This window comes from Lactuca saligna, chromosome 4 (genome assembly GCF_052625555.1).
Source record: "Lactuca saligna cultivar CGN05327 chromosome 4, ASM5262555v1, whole genome shotgun sequence".
NCBI lineage: Eukaryota > Viridiplantae > Streptophyta > Magnoliopsida > Asterales > Asteraceae > Lactuca > Lactuca saligna.
The window spans coordinates 254,181,227-254,200,141 of NC_136420.1; positions in this window are offsets into that span (position 1 = coordinate 254,181,227).

Below are 18,915 nucleotides of genomic sequence, written 5' to 3' on the forward strand. Positions count from 1 at the left end.
TTAGTCCATTAGATTTCCCAGCCCAAAACTCAACTATCACACATTTGACAGATTATATCCCTTTATTCAATTAATCTCTTTTAGTCACCAAATTAATTCCTAATTAATTTATGACTAATATGAATCAAATAATATGATTTCTCCTTTAATATATTATTCTTATAATATATTAATAAACCATAATATCTTCTATCCTAAATAACCTAGTTAAGTTGCTTTGGTGAAGGCAACCCAAAAGGACCATGCACAACCGGGTCAAGTACATACCAAATATAGCTACGGTCTTAGACACTAATCCAACAGTCTCTTACTTGGATAAGTCTATTAACTATATCTCATATATGACTTCAGAATCCGATTAGCAATCGTAGCTCTTACACGCTGCAGTCAACTCTTATCAGTAACTCGTCCTTCAGATAAGGGATCATATAATCCTCTGTTCTAGATATCATGCTTACAATACTTATCGTTCAGCACTTCATTTCTCGATCTCTGATTCGTTCGACATAGAACTTAGTTGAACACATCACCCTTGTTCTGACCGGTCCCGGCACATAACTCAAACCATATCATCGAGTGGCCAAGATATCAGCTTTATTCTGTTAGAATAAAAGGAACAGATTCACTTCGACTCATATGCATTTACTATTTACTAATTATATCATGCACAACAATCTGTTTTATAACATCAAGTTACTAATGGGTATACACATCATCAATGTATAACCAACCAGCAAACAATAACCATATCTCTGAGTTTTAAGACTATAAGATATTATCGCTTTGCGATCACATGAAGTGATACCAGCAAACGTGGGTTTATTCCAATGCTCAAATCACAATTCATAAGCACTCATGAACTTTTTTAACATAATATTGCTATGTCTAAAACCTTTTAGACAATCTACAAACAAATTCATGATAGTCTTCTTTCATATCTACTTCCAACATATGAATGACTGTGGATCTTTCGGATAATCTTATTATTCAGGAAGTCAAAACATGCAAAACTGAAACAATAGATAAATAACCAACACAAGATAGTAACTTTACTCTTAAATAAAACACCTTTATTTATATCAAATGTCAAGTACAAAATATCTATTACACGTTTCCTATCTATCTAATCTAATCTCATATCGTTATTCAGCCCAATGTTCCTAGCGTGTTGCAAGTGCTTAACCCTGCTCAGTCCCTTCATAAGGGGATCTGATGGTTTATGTTCTGACGATACCCTCTTCACTACAAGGAGTCCCTCTTCTACCCTATGTATGATAAAATGGTATTTTCTATCGATATGCCTGGATCTACTATGATCCCTTGGTTCCTTGGTTAAGGCAACCGATTATCACAGAAAATTTCCATGGGCTCCTTTATGGATGCCATAACTCCAACGTCTATAATGAAGTTCTTCAACCATATTGCCTCTTTTGACGCTTCACTTGTTGCAATGTACTCTGATTCACACGTTGAATCAGCCACAGTCTCCTGCTTGGAACTTTTCCAAGTCACCGCTCCTCCGTTAAGGGTAAAGACCCAGCCTGACTACGAACGGTAATTATCCTGATCCGTCACGAAACTAGTGTCACTGTACCCTTGTACCCTTAAGTCATCACTCCCACTAAGGACTAGAAACCATTCCTTGGTCCTCCTTAAGTACTTAAGAATATTCTTAACTGTAGTCCAATGCACTCTACTGGGATGGCCCTGATATTTGCTGACCATGCTCAAAGCAAAGGCCACATCAAGGCGAGTACAAGTCATAGCGTACATGATCAAGCCAACTGCGGAAGCAAAAGGTACTCGGCTCATATCAGCTAATTCTGCCTATATACTCGAGCTTTGAGTCTTAATCAACTTGGTATTGCTTTGTATTGGAAACTCCCCTTTCTTGGAATTTTTCATACTAAAACGCTTTAGTACCTTATCCAAGTATGTATCCTGACTGAGTCCTGTCAGTCTCTTACTTCTGTTTCTTACTATCCTTATTCCCAGAATATACGCAGCCTCTCTGAGGTCCTTCATAGCGAAACACTTCAAAAGCCAGGACTTGACCTCCTGCAAGGTTGGGACGTCATTTCCTATGAGTATTATGTCGTCAACATACAATACGAGGAAGCTCACTATACTCCCACTGGCCTTGACATACACACATGACTCATATTCGCTTTGTAGAAAACCAAACTCTTTAACCTTCTCATCAAAACAAAGATTCCATCTGCAAGACGTTTGCTTCAATCCATAAATGGATTTCTCAAGCTTACACACTCTATTCGGATCCTTCGCATTAACAAAACCCTGTGGCTGATTCATGTAAACATCCTCAACCAACTTTCCATTAAGAAAATTAGTTTTCACGCCCATCTGCCATATTTCATAATCATGAAACACAGCTATTGCGAGCATCACCCTAATAGACTTTATCTTGGCAACTGGCGAGAAGGTCTCATCATAGTTAAATCTAGGAGTTTAATTAAAGCCCTTCGCAACCAGTCGCGCTTTATAAGTGTGCACACTCCCATCCATGTCAGTCTTCTTCTTGAAGATCCACTTGCACCCAACTGTCTTACGACCCGACACATTGTCAACCAAATTCCAAACTGTGTTGTCGTACATGGACTGAATCTTGCTATCCATAGCCTCTTTCCACTTAGTAGACTCCCGGTCTGCCATGGCTTCCTTGTAGTTGCTAGGTTCGTCCAAATTTACCAGTGTACTATCACTAATAAATGTATCCCCTTCAGTAGTAATATGGAATCCATACAACTGGTGTGGAACACTAGCCCTAGTGGAACGTCTAAGAGGTAAGGACTCATCAACAGGTTCAACAAGAGTTTCCTCCTCCGGTTGAGCGCCAGTGTTAGATGTTCCTTCATCGCTTTGCTCTTGAAACTCTTCAAGATCAATTTGCCTCCCACTGTCCTCTTGGATTATAAGTTCTCTTTCTCGGAAAACCCCTATTCTCGCAATGAAGACAACATTGTCACTCGGTCTGTAGAAGAGATAGCCAAAGGACTTTTGTGGATAGCTGATGAAATAACACTTCTCACTATGAGATTTGATCTTGTCGTGAGTCTCTCGTCTTGTGAAAGCCTCGGAACCCCAAACCTTAATATGTGCCAATGAGGGAGCTTTCCCTGTCCACATCTCGTGAGGTGTTTTGGCAACCTTCTTGGTGGGAACTAGGTTAAGGATATGGGTGGCAGTCTTCAAGACATACCCCCAGAAAGCTATTGGTAACAAAGCTCGACTCATCATAGAACGAACCATGTCCACCAAGGTCCGATTACATCTCACAGCCACACCATTCAATTGTGGCTCTCTCGGAGGTGTCAATTGCGAAACAATTCTGCATTCCTTTAGATAGTCGTTAAACTAAAGACTTAGGTACTCTCCTCCTCGGTCTGACCGAAGCATCTTGATTTTCCTGCCCAGCTGATTCTCCACTTCATTTTTAAACTCTTTGAACATTTCAATGGTTTCTGACTTTTGCTTGATTAAGTAGATATCCATATCTGTTATAATCATCCGTAAACGTCACGTAGAAGCAGTAAGCATCCCTTGTGCTGTATCTAAAGGGCCCACACACATCAATGTGTATGAGATCCAATAGACCCTCACCCCTTTCACAAGTTCCAATAAAGGGTGACTTGGTCATCTTCCCAAGTAAACAAGATTCACACACGTCATCGTCCCTAAAGTCGAACGAATCCAACATTGCATTCTTTTGGAGTTGGGCTATGCATTTCTTGTTGACATGGCTAAGGCAACAATGCCACAAGCATGCTTTTTCTACACTATTAGACGAATCAATATTCAACAAATCATTTCCTAAGTTGTCCACAACCAATACAGATTCATATATTCCATTACAAGGAAATGCGTTGAAATAAAAAACAGCATTCAAATAAACATTAATAGAACCATTACTATTATCAAATGAATATCTGAAACCTTGTCTATATAATCCAAGAAAAGAAATGATGTTCTTTGCCATATCTGGTGAATAGCAACAATTGTTTAATTCTAACCCTAACCCATTACTCAACACTAAAGAATAAACTCCAACTTTGGTCACAGGTGACGATCTTCTGTTTCCCATAATCAAGTTTATTTTCACATGCTCCACCTCCCTACTTCTTCTTAGGCCCTAGAAATCAGAACAGATGTGAAAACTAGATCCTGTATCAAGAACCCATGAAGTAGCAAGTGATGAGTTGTTAGATTTAATAGAATATATACATGTGAAGGTGGACTTTATCTTCCCATCCTTCATGTCTTGCAGATATTTAAGGCAGCTATGTTTCCAGTGGCCCTTCTTGTGGCAATATAAGCACTCTGCTTCCTTAGGGTTAGAGGAGGGTTTAGCAGGACCTGCTTTGGACCCACTAGAGGATGAACCATCATGGAAATTTCCCTTTTGGTGGCTCTTTGAAGGAGCCTTCCTCTTCTTTCCCTTCCCTTGGCCAATTGCCAACACAAGAGCAACCATAGTAGGGGATGGTGCAACAAATTTATCCTTGAGGTTGCTCTCAGCAATCCTCAGCAGTCCTTGAAGCTTACTCAAGGAGACCTCTTCCTTATTCATGTGGTAGGTTATTCTAAACTGGATGTAGCAGGATGGCAAGGAGTGGAGGATGATGTCGATAGCCAAATCCTCATTAAACTTAACATTAAGTTTGAGAAGAAGATCAACATACCTCTACATTTTCTACAAATGAGAGGTTAGGGATTCTCCACTCCCCAATTTAATGGTAATCATGTTAGTAATGATCTCATAGCATTCTTGCATCGCGCTTTGGTGGTACTTGTCCAGCAAATCTTGATGCATTTCATATGGATACATGTCCTCATAGGACTTTTGGAGTTCGAGGTTCATGGTGGCCAGCATGATGCAATGAACTTTCGTAGCATCACGCTCGTGGGCCTCAAAGGTGGCCAAATCTTCAGGAGTAGCAACATATGGGATGATCTTTTCAAGCTTCTCATCGAGGACATATTCTTTATCCTTATAGCGAGTTATCATGAGAATGTACCTCATCCACTCGTTGAAATTTAACCCATCAAATGTCACCTTTTGACATAGGTTCATAAGCGAGAATGACCCAGAAGCATTGTTGTTGTTGTTAGCAGACATCTGAAAAAGAAAGGAACAAAGTTTGATTAGAAATGAATCCCCAATTAAACATCCAAATGAAAAATTAGGGCTAGGATCCAACAACATTATTCACAACTTAGAAAAGAGATGACGTAATCTAAATGCAAATAATTTGAAGGTAAGTGAATGACGATTCACTAATTTCCACCATGAAAAACAAAAAGAATTTAAGTTTTAAATGTATTTGAAAACTCCTAGATTCTTTTGAGATTCATTGAACTTTTCAATGGCATGTTTAAATCTCGATACGCCCATCAAGTTTGTGACTGGGATACCGAGGATCACAAACAAGGTGTGAATAACCATGCGAATCAACATGGTGCACTCAATGTCTCTATCACCAAATCAATGTGTCGGTAAACCACACATGCTCCATTGATCTATGACAAACATCGAGCCACCCTTCGCAACCAATGTCAATCCCAAATTAGTGTTCCGGTTAACCACGCACGCTCCACTAATGTTTGACAAGGGTACAAAGTGTAATTCCATGCAGTAGCATCATTTTCACAATTTAACCTAAAGTAACTAAGATTGGGAATTTGTAAAAACATTGTAGTTACTTTGTATCATTCATTGTACTTTTAACGAGGAGAGGATTGTCCTATCCTACTCGTTCGGCTAACGACCATCCACCAATCAAGGAAGCGGTGGGTAAGAGTGGATACCCATTAAACGGCCATTTTATAGGCCATAACCTTATACCCCCTTATAGATCGGCTTCGTGAATGAGGCCTACTAACGGTAAGACTAGCATTTTAAATTATACATATATATTAATTAATCTTGTAATAATATAATAGTATAGGGTTGAATTTTAAACTTGTAAAATTCTAAGGATTTGAAATTTAAATCATTCAAAATTAAACTTTTAATCATAAAATTTAAATTTCAAAACTTGAGGACAAGTTTTGAACTTTTCAAAACACAAGGGATCAAATAACAAACAATATAAATTAAACAATTAATTTCATGATTATTTATATTTGATCTAATCCAATTTTAGTCACAAGATAATTAACAAATAATTTAAATAATCCATATTTATCATATAAAGAAACTATTATTCAAAAGATTTGAAATCATCTTTTGTTTTGGCAAGGATAATCATTTAAATACAATAAAATTTGGATTTTATTATTAAAAACGATTTCGGCATTTACCCTATAGCAAAATAGTAAGAAATCCAGAGATATACTCTGTCTGACTCCCGGACTCGCCGAGTCACTACCTAGACTCGCTGAGTTGAGCAGACTTGCCGAGTCCAGATACTGACTCGTCGAGTCGGGTCGGGCTGAGGACAGAAAAATGCATTTCAGCAAAATCATGACAATTACATTACATACAACAGAAACCAATCAAGGTTCTGATACCACTGATGGTTTTAAAGCAAAAGAACATCCTATGTGCTCATGCAAAACCCTAAAGCTTGGATCTAGGCTTCTCTATTGTACATGTAATTAATCCAAGACTTGCAACCCTAGATCTAGCATGTATAATTCGAAATTAACATTATAAGAACAAATCTAAGTGTTTACATCTTTCAATTAGCTTGAAATCCTTTGAATCTTCTTGATCTTGAGCTTAGAGTCATAATTGTAACTCCTCTAATGGTTCACAAGCACCACTAGCAAGAAGGATATTATGAGAGAGGGGGAAGAACAATAAAAATTGGCCCTAGGATTTCTCTTGGAGTCAAGCATCCGAAAATTGCATCTAAGGGCCTCTATTTATAGTGTAGGCTGCTAGGTTTTCAGTCCAAACCCTAATGGACAACTTAATCACCAAGTAGCCCATGGAACCTTCTAGATTAGGGCCTTTGGACGGAAATATGATGGGTCCCCATCATAATTTCGTTCCCCCTTAGTCCATTAGGTTTCTCAGCCCAAAACTCAACTATCACACATTTGATAGTTTATACCCCTTTATTCAATTAATCTCTTGTAGTCACCAAATTAATTCCTAATTAATTTATGACTAATATTAATCAAAGAATATGATTTCTCCTTTAATATATTATTCTTATAATATATTAATAATCCATAATATCTTCTCTATCTCTCTTAAATAACCTAGTCAAGTTGCTTTGGTGAAGGCAACCCAAAAGGACCATGCAGAACTGGGTCAAGTACATACCAAATATAGTTACGGGCTTAGACACTAATCCAACGTATCCAACAAAGATTGAGGTTGTGACGAAGTGGGAGCAACCGAAGAGTCCCACAGAGATCTGAAGCTTTTTGGGATTTGTTGGGTATTACCGAAGTTTATCCAAGGCATTTCTTCGATCACTACTCCATTAACAGCTTTGACCCACAAATGAGCCACTTATGCGTGGAGTGATAAGCACAAAGAAGCATTTGAGTTTCTAAAGAAGAAGCTATGTTACACACCGATTTTATCTCTACCCGAAGGAGTTGAAGACTTTGTTGTTTATAGCAATGCGTTTGGGTTGGTTTGGGTTGTGTTTTGACCCAAAGAGATAAGGTGATTGCATATGCATCTCGATTGTTAAAAGAGCATGAAAACAACTATCCCACTCATGACTTGGAGTTGGTGGTGGTAGTTTTCACTCTGAAGATATGGAGGCATTACCTCTATGGCACGAAGTGCAAACTATTCACTAATCATAAGAATCTTCAATATCTCTTTATTCAGAAGGAATTGAACATGAGGCAGCAACGCTGGCTAGAATAACTTAAAGACTACGACTGTGAGATTCTTTACCACCCCGGTAAAGCAAATGTTGTTGCTAATGCTCTCAGTCGGAAAGTCAATCTTGAAAGAAAAAGGCCAAGAGTGTTGAGAATAGAAGTTGTCTCGACAATTGTCGAGAGTATAATGAAAGCTCAGGATGAAGCTTTACAGTAGAACGACCAGAATGAGGAACGTTTAGGTAAAACATTAGTGTTCGGTGCAAACAGTCATGGACTGAAGGTATTTTTAACATCCCAAAAATCCGAACCAAAATTTTTTCTTTAAATCATTACTAAAACCATTTTTAGAAAAACATATCATAATGCAAAACATAATTCAGAGTATTAATTCCAAAACATAGTTTCATTATCAGAGTAAAACATCCTAGGCTAACTAATCAATGGTGTCTGTCATGCGATCACCACGAGCGCTTCCCTCCGCTACCGGAAGTACCTAAAACCAAAACTGAAAATCGTAAGCATGAAGCTTAGTGACTTCCCCAACCTACCACATACCATACAATCACAAAGCATACATACTGCATATACTGGTCCACGCCCGCTATTTCGGGCCTCACGCTACTTCAGGCCCCGCCCGCTACAACTGCCTCGCTGCTCCAGGCCCCGCCTGGCTTCGAGCCCCACTCGGATACAGATCTGTTTTGTTATAGGCCCTGCCTGTCTCTGGGCCCCGCCCGCTAACCACATAATACAATTAGCATATAACACATAGATACGAGATCTCTCCCACACTCACCTTCCTACCAGGCACATACATGCATCACACAGACAACAAGTATACTCTAACATGCAAACCATTCCTTAGGCACCCGCCTGATATCGAACCTTGGTCCGGAATATCATACTAGCAAACAGTGCCTAGAGCTAACCCCCGGGTCTTCCTACTCATAACTACATGGGCCGGCCTTGTGGCCGTAGACCCATTCACACAAAGGAAAACTCACCTGCACTGCTGAACTTGTTGATAACCCTCTGGCTGCTGTCCGATAATTCTCTGAACCATTGCTCCACTAGCTCCCCGAGCTATTAATATCAATATCATATAACACTTAGTCCTAAATTGAACTCTTAGAAATTCCAAAGTCAAAGTCCTAGTCCAATTCAACCTTCTTGACTGACTCTACTCGCCGAGTCACCCCAAGACTCATCGAGTCCATGAATTCCAAAACTCCCATAATACGACTCAACTCGCTGAGTCACCCCAAGACTCGTTGAGTTCAATGATCTCTGAGTCCCCTCCTTCCCAACTCACCGAGTCTTCACTGAACTCACCGATCTAAGTCTTAACTAGAAGGGGTTAGTGCTTCGCTACCTGACTCGCCGAGTCCAAGAACAGACTTGCCGAGTCCATGAAAATCTTCAACAGACTCACCGAGTTGTTCTTCCAACTCGTTGAGTCCATTCCCATCTTCATCCAACTCGCCGAGTTCAACCATGTAACTCACCGAGTCGCTTCAATTCTTAATCCATACAGTGGCTTTTCGAGCCATGTAGGGGCTCCAACTCACAGATCCACCCTTCCCAAGTCTATTCCTCACGTAAAGTTGCAAACTTTACGTGAAACCAAAGAGACATGGGCTTAAAACAATCTAGGGCTCGCTTCACCAAAAACTTATTGGCATAAACTTTATGGCTTTCTGGATCCTTAATAGCCTAGATCTGAGGTAGCAACCTCAGATCTACTCAAAACTCGGAATAAACCTCCTCCATACTCAAAATGCCCAAAACTCAACCATAAGATAGATCAAAATGAAATAGGGTCAGCTTATTACCTCAAGGGATCTGAAAAGTTACACCAACTCTGGATCTAAAGCCAATCCTTGAATCACCAAAGGTTCCTTTCCTCCTTCTTCCTTCAAATCACCCAAAATGGCAAGAAAGCTTGAATGTGCTAAAATGGAGGCTTCGGCTTTCGTGTAATGGGTAAGAGAGGCTATAGAGAACCTTAAGGGAGAGAATGAGATTATTATATAGTACACAAAGCCCTGGACTTAGAGTTTCCCAATCCAGACCGGACTCGCCGAGTCCACTCTCCGACTCGTCGAGTTGGTCACTTACTCTTCGACCCGGATCTCGCTCGGATACTCTAACAACCCGAAGTTTTCCATCATCGAAAACCTGTTCTACCCATAAAAATTTGTCGTTTGTTAATTCGTTCCGTTTTCATTTTGGGTTAAATTATTTAAATTTATATGTTAATTTGTTACGTGTCCAAACCCCTTAGGAACTCATGAAATTAGCCCAAAAATGTTTATTTCAAAAAGTTTAGAAACGTCCCCGCCGGGTTACGGAAACTTAATCGGGTGCGACCTAAAGCCCCGTTTAATGCCGGTATCGGGTAGAATTCCATCGTGTCCAAGTTTTAGGACCTATATAAATGTGTTTAAACATTCATTTGAAGCTTTTTCTTCCTCTCTCTCTACTCTCTCTCTCTAACCTCTCTACTAAGTCCAAGTTTAAGGGTCCAGATCATAAATTTAAGGCTCCAAATCTTTGAGGTACCTTCCCTAACTTGTTATGCAACCTCTCTAGCCTTCAAATTCGAGTTTAAACCATGGATTAGGACCATTATCATGAGTTTACGGCCCTAGAACAGTCCTAGGCCGTAAACTCATCTAAATGGGGTTTTTGGAGCAACAAAACCCTTCCAAACCACAATTGGACCTTAGATATGCCTAGATGACTTTATGGAATGGACCTAGAATACCTTAAACCATGATTTAGAGCCTTGTTCGTGAGTTTACGACCCTGGAGCATGTTTGCGCCGTAAACACATATAAATGGGGTTTTTGTGCCCTTAAACACTTCCAAAACACCAACAAGGCTTAGATACGACTTGTAGAATTATGGATTTGGCCTTGGAACACCTTGAACATAAATTTTGAGGAGTAAATGGCAGTTTACGGCCAAGGCACATGCTTGGGCCATAAGCTCAATGTTCTTGGGGAGTAAACTCCTCTAAATGTGTTAAAATGCCACTTTAACACACCTAAAGCCTTGGGATAAATTCTAGAGGTGTTTACAAACGAGTATTGGACCTTAAAACATAATAAATCACACATTAAGGGAGTTCATGGCCATGAGGGGGGTTCATGGGCCGTAAGCTCCAAAAACCTTGTCCAAAGTCCCTCAAAAATCCATACAAGGCTAGGAAAAATCATTAGAATCATATGTGATTGATTAAGGACCAAAAACATTAAGGATTCTATGTATGGGGGAGTTTACGGCCGTAAACTCCATGTTTACAGTCGTAAACTCCAATAAATGGTCCCTATGTGAAGTTAATCCATTCCAAGGCCTTAGATTTAATCCTAGCAAATTTTCCCTAGTCATATGAAGCCATTTAACAACCAAAAACCATCCCACCATGAGTTTACGGTCGTAAACTCATGGGGAATGGGTGTTATGGGCCGAAAACTCTTGTATGAGTTTACTCTTGGGGAGTAAATTCAAATTCCAAGTCCCTAGTGCCATTACACGTCCGTAGATGTCACCAGGGTCCTTCCAAACACTTGCAATGGGGTGTTTCCGCGACTAAAAGTGTTTGTCTCTAACAATTAAGTAATCTAAGTCCTAATTAGATACAACTGTGTATCTTTTCATTATACCTAGGAATCTTGTACGTTTTCAAGCCCCGGTCCAACGTTTAACATCCGAAATCATCACATTTCTCGTCCGGTGAGTTCATACCCCTACCCTTTTTCAATGGTTTTTCAATATTTTCAGGGGGGAATACAAGCAAACTACAAATGTTTTTAATACATAACATTGATGTATTTCAAATAATATCTGGCAAATTTATAAATACCTTTACCCCTTATGTATTATGCTGAGCATAAGCGATGATTTATCAAATACAACTATATGAATTTTAGTTAAGGAAATAACCAAACTAATCAAATTATTATGGGAGTAATTTGGGGTTCTTTAGTTCTTGTTTCATCACGTACCGATATGTATACAAAGTTATTAGATAAACTATGTCCGGTTCAGTTTATCTCCGTTTCATTTTGAATGTATTGCCAGATGATTTCATTGTATATATCTGTATTCACTGTATTATGTTTCATAATCTTTTGTACGTTTGATATCATATGAGAACCCTATGAATAGTTTAGTACTAGCTTGTGAGTTCGTCACTACCCTTTATGGATGATCAGTAAATCCTCCCCGGAAGTGTAACCAGAGTCTCCTGGACGGAGAGCGAGGAATTTGTGAATAGATCTATTCGGGACTGAAAATCCCACACCTTAACTGCTAGCTACAGTTAGGCGGGCACGCCTGGGGTGACAAATTTCTGGATATCGTCCGACGTCTGACAAACATCAAGGAGGTTTTGTTTTCGTCTCAGCATGGGTACCCGACTCACAATATGTATTAATATAAGTTTATTCACGGTATCGCTTTGGGTTCGGTTTGACTATGTTTCGATTCCATATCTACCTTCTATCTATAGTTTCCATGTCTAGTACGGGCTGATGGTCCCATGGTTCTCAGTCTATTGGTCTTATATCTAATGCGGGATGGTAGTCCCAGGGTCTTTAACTTATATCTAGTACGGGATAATAATCCCATGATTTCAACCTATATCTAATGCGGGATGGTAGTCCCAGGGTCTTTAAACTATATCTAATACGGGATGATAATCCCATGGTTTTGAACCTATATCTAGTACGGGATGGAAGTCCCATGGTTTTCAATCTATATTTCAACGAATATCAAACTATATTGTATGTAGTACGGGACAGTAGTCCCATGGTTTCCAAACTATATTTCCATGAATATTAAACTATAATGTATCTTATACGGGATGGTAGTCCCATGGTTTTTCAATTTGTGTCTCCATGAATATCAAACTATATTGTATCTAGTACGGGACGGTAGTCCCATGGTTTTAATCTATATTTTCATGTATATCAAATTGTCTTGTACTTAGTACGGGATGTGAGTCCCATGGTTTTCAAACTACTTTCCATCTATAGATCGCACATTTCAAACTAATTCATATATAGTTCAGGATAGTAATCCCATGATCCTCAATATATAGTTTATGTATTAAACTATACTCTGTAATATACAACCGGTCTTACATTTAGGAAAATACGGGATTTTCCTGGGGTAAAATACCACACATAAACGAATTGGTAAACTAACTTTACATAAGAAAATATGGGATTTTCTTGGATAACAACCTCTTTGGTAAACTAAAGGAAACTAGTACATTTTCAGAAAACAAACATCTTATGAACTCACCAACTTTATGCTGATTTTCAAACCGCTTGTATTCTCAGGTCAGCGATAGACAGGTACCCAGCAACCCTTTTTGGAGAAGACGGAGCGTACTGAAGATCTCATCTTTACTTTTGTTAATATGATGCATATGTATATCACTTGTACAACTTTACTTTGGAAACAAATGTAAATTCTATATGTAATGTAATGGTTGTTTACTTTACTTACTATGTGCATTGGATTTGATACTTAGCGTGGAGTCCGCCCCAGAAATGTTTCCGCCTTCGGTTTTCGGGGTGTGACAGATTGGTATTAGAGCCCTTTTTATAGTGAATGAAGTATACCAAACCTTACATGGTATAAAACTATAAACACTAAAGGGCCTAAGTGCTCTGAATTAAAAGTATCTTCAAACTACAAGTATTTTCAAAAGTATACATGTATATCGAACCATCGTGAACCGTAACTACAAGTAGAGCAGAACATAAGTAAATGGGTGTTGTGCATTGCGGTTAAACCTGGGCAGTTATGTAGTCGTGTCTAGGATCAATATAGCCTAGCCAACTATATTCATTCGAGACACGGCCAACATGTGCTTGGGAGTGACTGTGGTATGCGGCATGCCTAAAACTTACCCATTACCCAAACAATGAGTCGTCGTTGCAACAAGACAAGAAATACTATGGGAGTATTTCTCGAGTCAATCCTTTGTAGAAAATCCTCGTATACGCGTTGTTACTTGATCATCCCTCTAGCGATAAAATGTTCTGCCTTGATAACCCTTTCCTGCTTTATCGCTTGATATAATGTTATATCTGTCTTGATGAGATATCCCCTGTTCCATATCTCTTGATTCAATTCAGAGGACTTATGATCCTCTCTTTCCTGATCTTTTTAGATCAAGATGCCTCCAAGGAAGAGACCTAGCTCGAAGAACAACGACAATCCTCCTCCGCCACCACCTCCTCCTCAATTTGATCTTGCGTCACTTCAGACAGTTCTAACTGCTGCAATGGTGGCAGCAATGTCACAAATGAACCCTGGTAGTTCAGGAGGTGGTCCCCAGCCCCAAAATCTAGAAGATAGCCAGGGACACCGAAAAGGGGGTTCCTATAAAGACTTCATGAACGCGAAACCCACATCCTTTGATGGCACTGGAGGTGTCATTTCCCTAACTCGATGGTTCGAGAAAATTGAATCAATCTTCGAAATATGTGCCTGTTCGGAGTCTGAAAAAGTAAAGTTCGCCGCCTGTACCTTCCTTTACAAAGCCCTGACTTGGTGGAACGGCCGAGTCAAATCCTTAACTCTACCTGTAGCAAATTCCATGGGTTGGGAAGCTATGAAGGAGCTTCTGCTTGCAGAGTATTGCCCTCGGGGCGAAATTCAGAAGCTAGAACACGAACTCTGAAACCTTAAGATGAAGGGTTCCGGCATAGCCGCTTATACCTCAAGATTCGATGACCTGGCATTACTTTGTCCGGGAATGGTTACCCTGGAGAGTAAAAAGATCAAGAGATTCATCTGGGGATTGACCCAGCCAACAAAAGGGAATGTCTTGGTTGCAAAGCCAGACACCTACGACAGCGCTAAGTGTCTTGCACAAATCATGATCGATCACGAAGACAACTCTGATGAGGAGGACACCACTCCTGAGCAAGTCACAAGTGGAGGTGGAAGTAAAAAGACATTCTGGAATAAGCGAAAGGCCGAAAGTACACAAGGTTCCTCTAAGAAACAGCAAACGGTAGCAGTCCATGCTGCTACTGCCCCTATTGTTGTTTCATCTGTCGGGTCCACGATCCAAACTCCTACCAGTGGATACACCGTACCCTTCCTTGGTGTGGTAAGTGCAACTACCATCACCGTATCCCTGGTCCATACCGCGAAAGGATCTGTGACAACTGTGGCAAGAAGGGACATCTTGCTCGATCCTGCAGAAAACCAGCCAAATGAACAAACCAATCATCCGGAGCGGGAATCAGTCCGGCCTGCTACAGTTGTGGCGAAGTAGGCAATTTCAAAAAAATTTCCATAAAATAGCAACAACCGACAACACCGGAAGAGTCCTAGCAATAGGATGAGAGCAGACAACTGTCGATCCTACAGTCGCCGCAGGTATATTCCTCTTTGACAACTCTTATACCTGCAACTCTTTTTGAATCCAGTACCAAAAGGATAACTTGTTATCTATCTATTCGAACACCTGTCTAAACTTAATCTTTCGTTAGTAATCGAAAATGTGTACTATCGAGACGGCTAACCAATGAGATAGAGAACGCTAACTTCGTACCTATAGATTGTATTCTCAGTCTGGAGGATTAATCTATTCCATTTGATTAAATGGAAAGCTTTTCACAAAATACTTTGATGCCATGTTTGACATGAAATGACCGAGTCTCATTCATGTTGTTACCCTTGGTTTCGAAAGGGTCGCCCGTCTAGATCTTTCCCCGACCCGACTCTCGTGATCTTCGGCATCAAACCTTCATATTATTTCATGCTTTAAAGCTCAAAAAGTTTTCCTGATAAGATTGCCATGCATCCCTCATTCCTGTGATCATTGGAAATGAGAAGTCTGCGACTCTTTTTCCTAAATGTCTTTCCCAAAGGATTCCGAGAATTCCTTCCGAACATATAGCCAAGTCTCATACCGGTCTAATCTCTGGAACTACCTCGTGACCAAACCTCAATGAGGATGACGTGTCCAAGACGGTGACCAAGAATTAATATGATCACTACGGGTTAGTAGTGGTACCCTTTCGGTCAAATCATTCTCCTTGATCATATAGCTAAGTAAAGCAGTCATACTCGTGAACCTTTCCAACAACTAAGGCGATAGGGAATTAGTCGGCATCAGAGATACCCATAGAAACCTGTCGATTCTTGAGTCCCATCGATTATTATCGCCTACATATCCATAAATTTCTTCTATAACCATCAGACCCTTCGTGATCCTCGTAGAATCGATTCCGCAATCTTCAAACTTCGGCTACCCTCAGAACTTAGTAACATACATCCAGTACTTCACGTCTCGAATCCTTAGAAGTACCTACCCGACGAAACCCTAGTGATTCCTTTGAGGAGATCGAATTCATCAAGGGTTGGAACCTCCATGGGAAAACTGATTGAGATCGTGGATTGAGAGAGTTAACGTATGAAACAAAGACACGTCCCGATAGTGAGGGTTCGCTAGAACGCCCAGCGGAGACCCGATTCCACTTGAGAGCGTGAAAATCTGAGGCAACAAATCTATCCATATCTCATTCCAATTCATGATCTATATCTTAATCTTTAAATTTCGGGACGAAATTCCCTCTAACGGGGGGATAATGTAACAACCCGAAGTTTTCCATCATCGAAAACTCGTTCTACCCGTAAAAATTCGCCGTTTGTTAATTCGTTCCGTTTTCATTTTGGGTTAAATTATTTAAACTTATATGTTTATTATAATCTAATGAGTGTCCAAACCCCTTAGGAACTCATGAAATTAGCCCAAAAATGTTTATTTCAAAAAGTTTAGAAACATCCCCGCCGGGTTACGGAAACTTAATCGGGTGCGACCTAAAGCCCCGTTTAATGACGGTATCGGGTAGAATTCCACCATGTCCAAGTTTTAGGACCTATATAAACGTGTTTAAACATTCATTTGAAGCTTTTGCTTCCTCTCTCTAACCTCTCTCCTAAGTCCAAGTTTAAGGGTCCAAATCATCAATTTAAGGCTCCAAATCTTTGAGGTACCTTCCCTAACTTGTTATGCAACCTCTCTAGCCTTCAAATTCGAGTTTAAACCATGGATTAGGACCATTATCATGAGTTTAAGGCCCTAGAACACTCCTAGGCCGTAAACTCATCTAAATGGGGTTTTTGGAGCAACAAAACCGTTCCAAACCACAATTGGACCTTAGATATGGCTAGATGACTTTATGGAATGGACCTAGAATACCTTAAACCATGATTTAGAGCCTTGTTCGTGAGTTTACGGCCCTGGAGCATGTTTGGGCCGTAAACACATATAAATGGGGTTTTTGTGCCCTTAAACACTTCCAAAACACCAACAAGGCTTAGATACGACTTGTAGAATTATGGATTTGGCCTTGGAACACCTTGAACATAAATTTTGAGGATTAAATGGGAGTTTATGGCCAAGGCACATGCTTGGTCCGTAAGCTCAATGTTCTTGGGGAATAAACTCCTCTAAATGTGTTAAATTGCCACTTTAACACACCTAAAGCCTTGGGATAAATTTTAGAAGTGTTTACAAACGAGTATTGGACCTTAAAACATAATAAATCACACATTAAGGGAGTTCACGGCCATGAGGGGGGTTCATGGGCCGTAAACTCCAAAAACCTTGTCCAAAGTCCCTCAAAAATCCATACAAGGCTAGGAAAAATCATTAAAATCACATGTGATTGATTAAGGACCAAAAACATTAAGGATTCTATGTATGGGGGAGTTTACGGCCGTAAACTCCATGTTTACAGCCGTAAACTCCAATAAATGGTCCCTATGTGAAGTTAATCCATTCCAAGGCCTTAGATTTAAACCTAGCAAATTTTCACTAGTCATATGAAGCCATTTAACAACCAAAAACCATCCCACCATGAGTATACGGCCGTAAACTCATGGGGAACGGGTGTAATGGGCCGAAAACTCTTGTATGAGTTTACTCTTGGGGAGTAAACTCAAATTCCAAGTCCCTAGTGTCATTACACGTCCGTAGATGTCACCCGGGTCCTTCCAAACACTTGCAATGGGGTGTTTCCGCAACTAAAAGTGTTTGTCTCTAACAATTAAGTAATCTAAGTCCTAATTAGATACAAATGTGTATCTTTTCATTATACATAGGAATCTCGTACGTTTTCAAGACCCGATCCAACGTTTAGCATCTGAAATCGTCACATTTCTCGTCCGGTGAATTCATACCCCTACCCTTTTTCAATGGTTTTTCAATGTTTTCAGGGGGGAATACAAGCAAACTATAAATGTTTTCAATACATAACATTGATGTATTTCAAATAATAGCTGGCAAATTTATAAATACCTTTACCCCTTATGTATTATGTTGAGCATAAGGGATGATTTATCAACTACAACTATATGAATTTCAGTTAAGTAAATAACCAAACTAATCAAATTATTATGGGAATAATTTGGGGTTCTTTAGTTCTTGTTTCATCACGTACCAATATGTATACAAAGTTATTAGATAAACTATGTCCATTCAGTTTATCTCCGTTTCATTTTGAATGTATTGCCAGATGATTTCATTGTATATATCTGTATTCACTGTATTATGTTTCATAATCTTTTGTACGTTTGATATCATATGAGAACCTTGTGAATAGTTTAGTACTAGCTTGTGAGTTCGTCACTACCCTTTATGGATGATCAGTAAATCCTCCCCGAAAGTGTAACCAGAGTCTCCTGGAGGGAGAGCGAGGAATTTGTGAATAGATCTATTCTGGACTGACAATCCCACACCTTAACTGCTAGCTACAGTTAGGCGGGCATGCCTGGGGTGACAAATTTCTGGATATCGTCCGACGTCTGACAAACATCAAGGAGGTCTCGTTGTCGTCTCAGCATGGGTACCCAACTCACAATATGTATTAATATAAGTTTATTCACGGTATCGCTTTGGGTTCGGTTTGACTATGTTTCGATTCCATATCTACCTTCTATCTATAGTTTCCATGTCTAGTACGGGATGATGGTCCCATGGTTCTCAGTCTATTGGTCTTATATCTAATGCGGGATGGTAGTCCTAAGGTCTTTAACTTATATCTAGTACGGGATAATAAT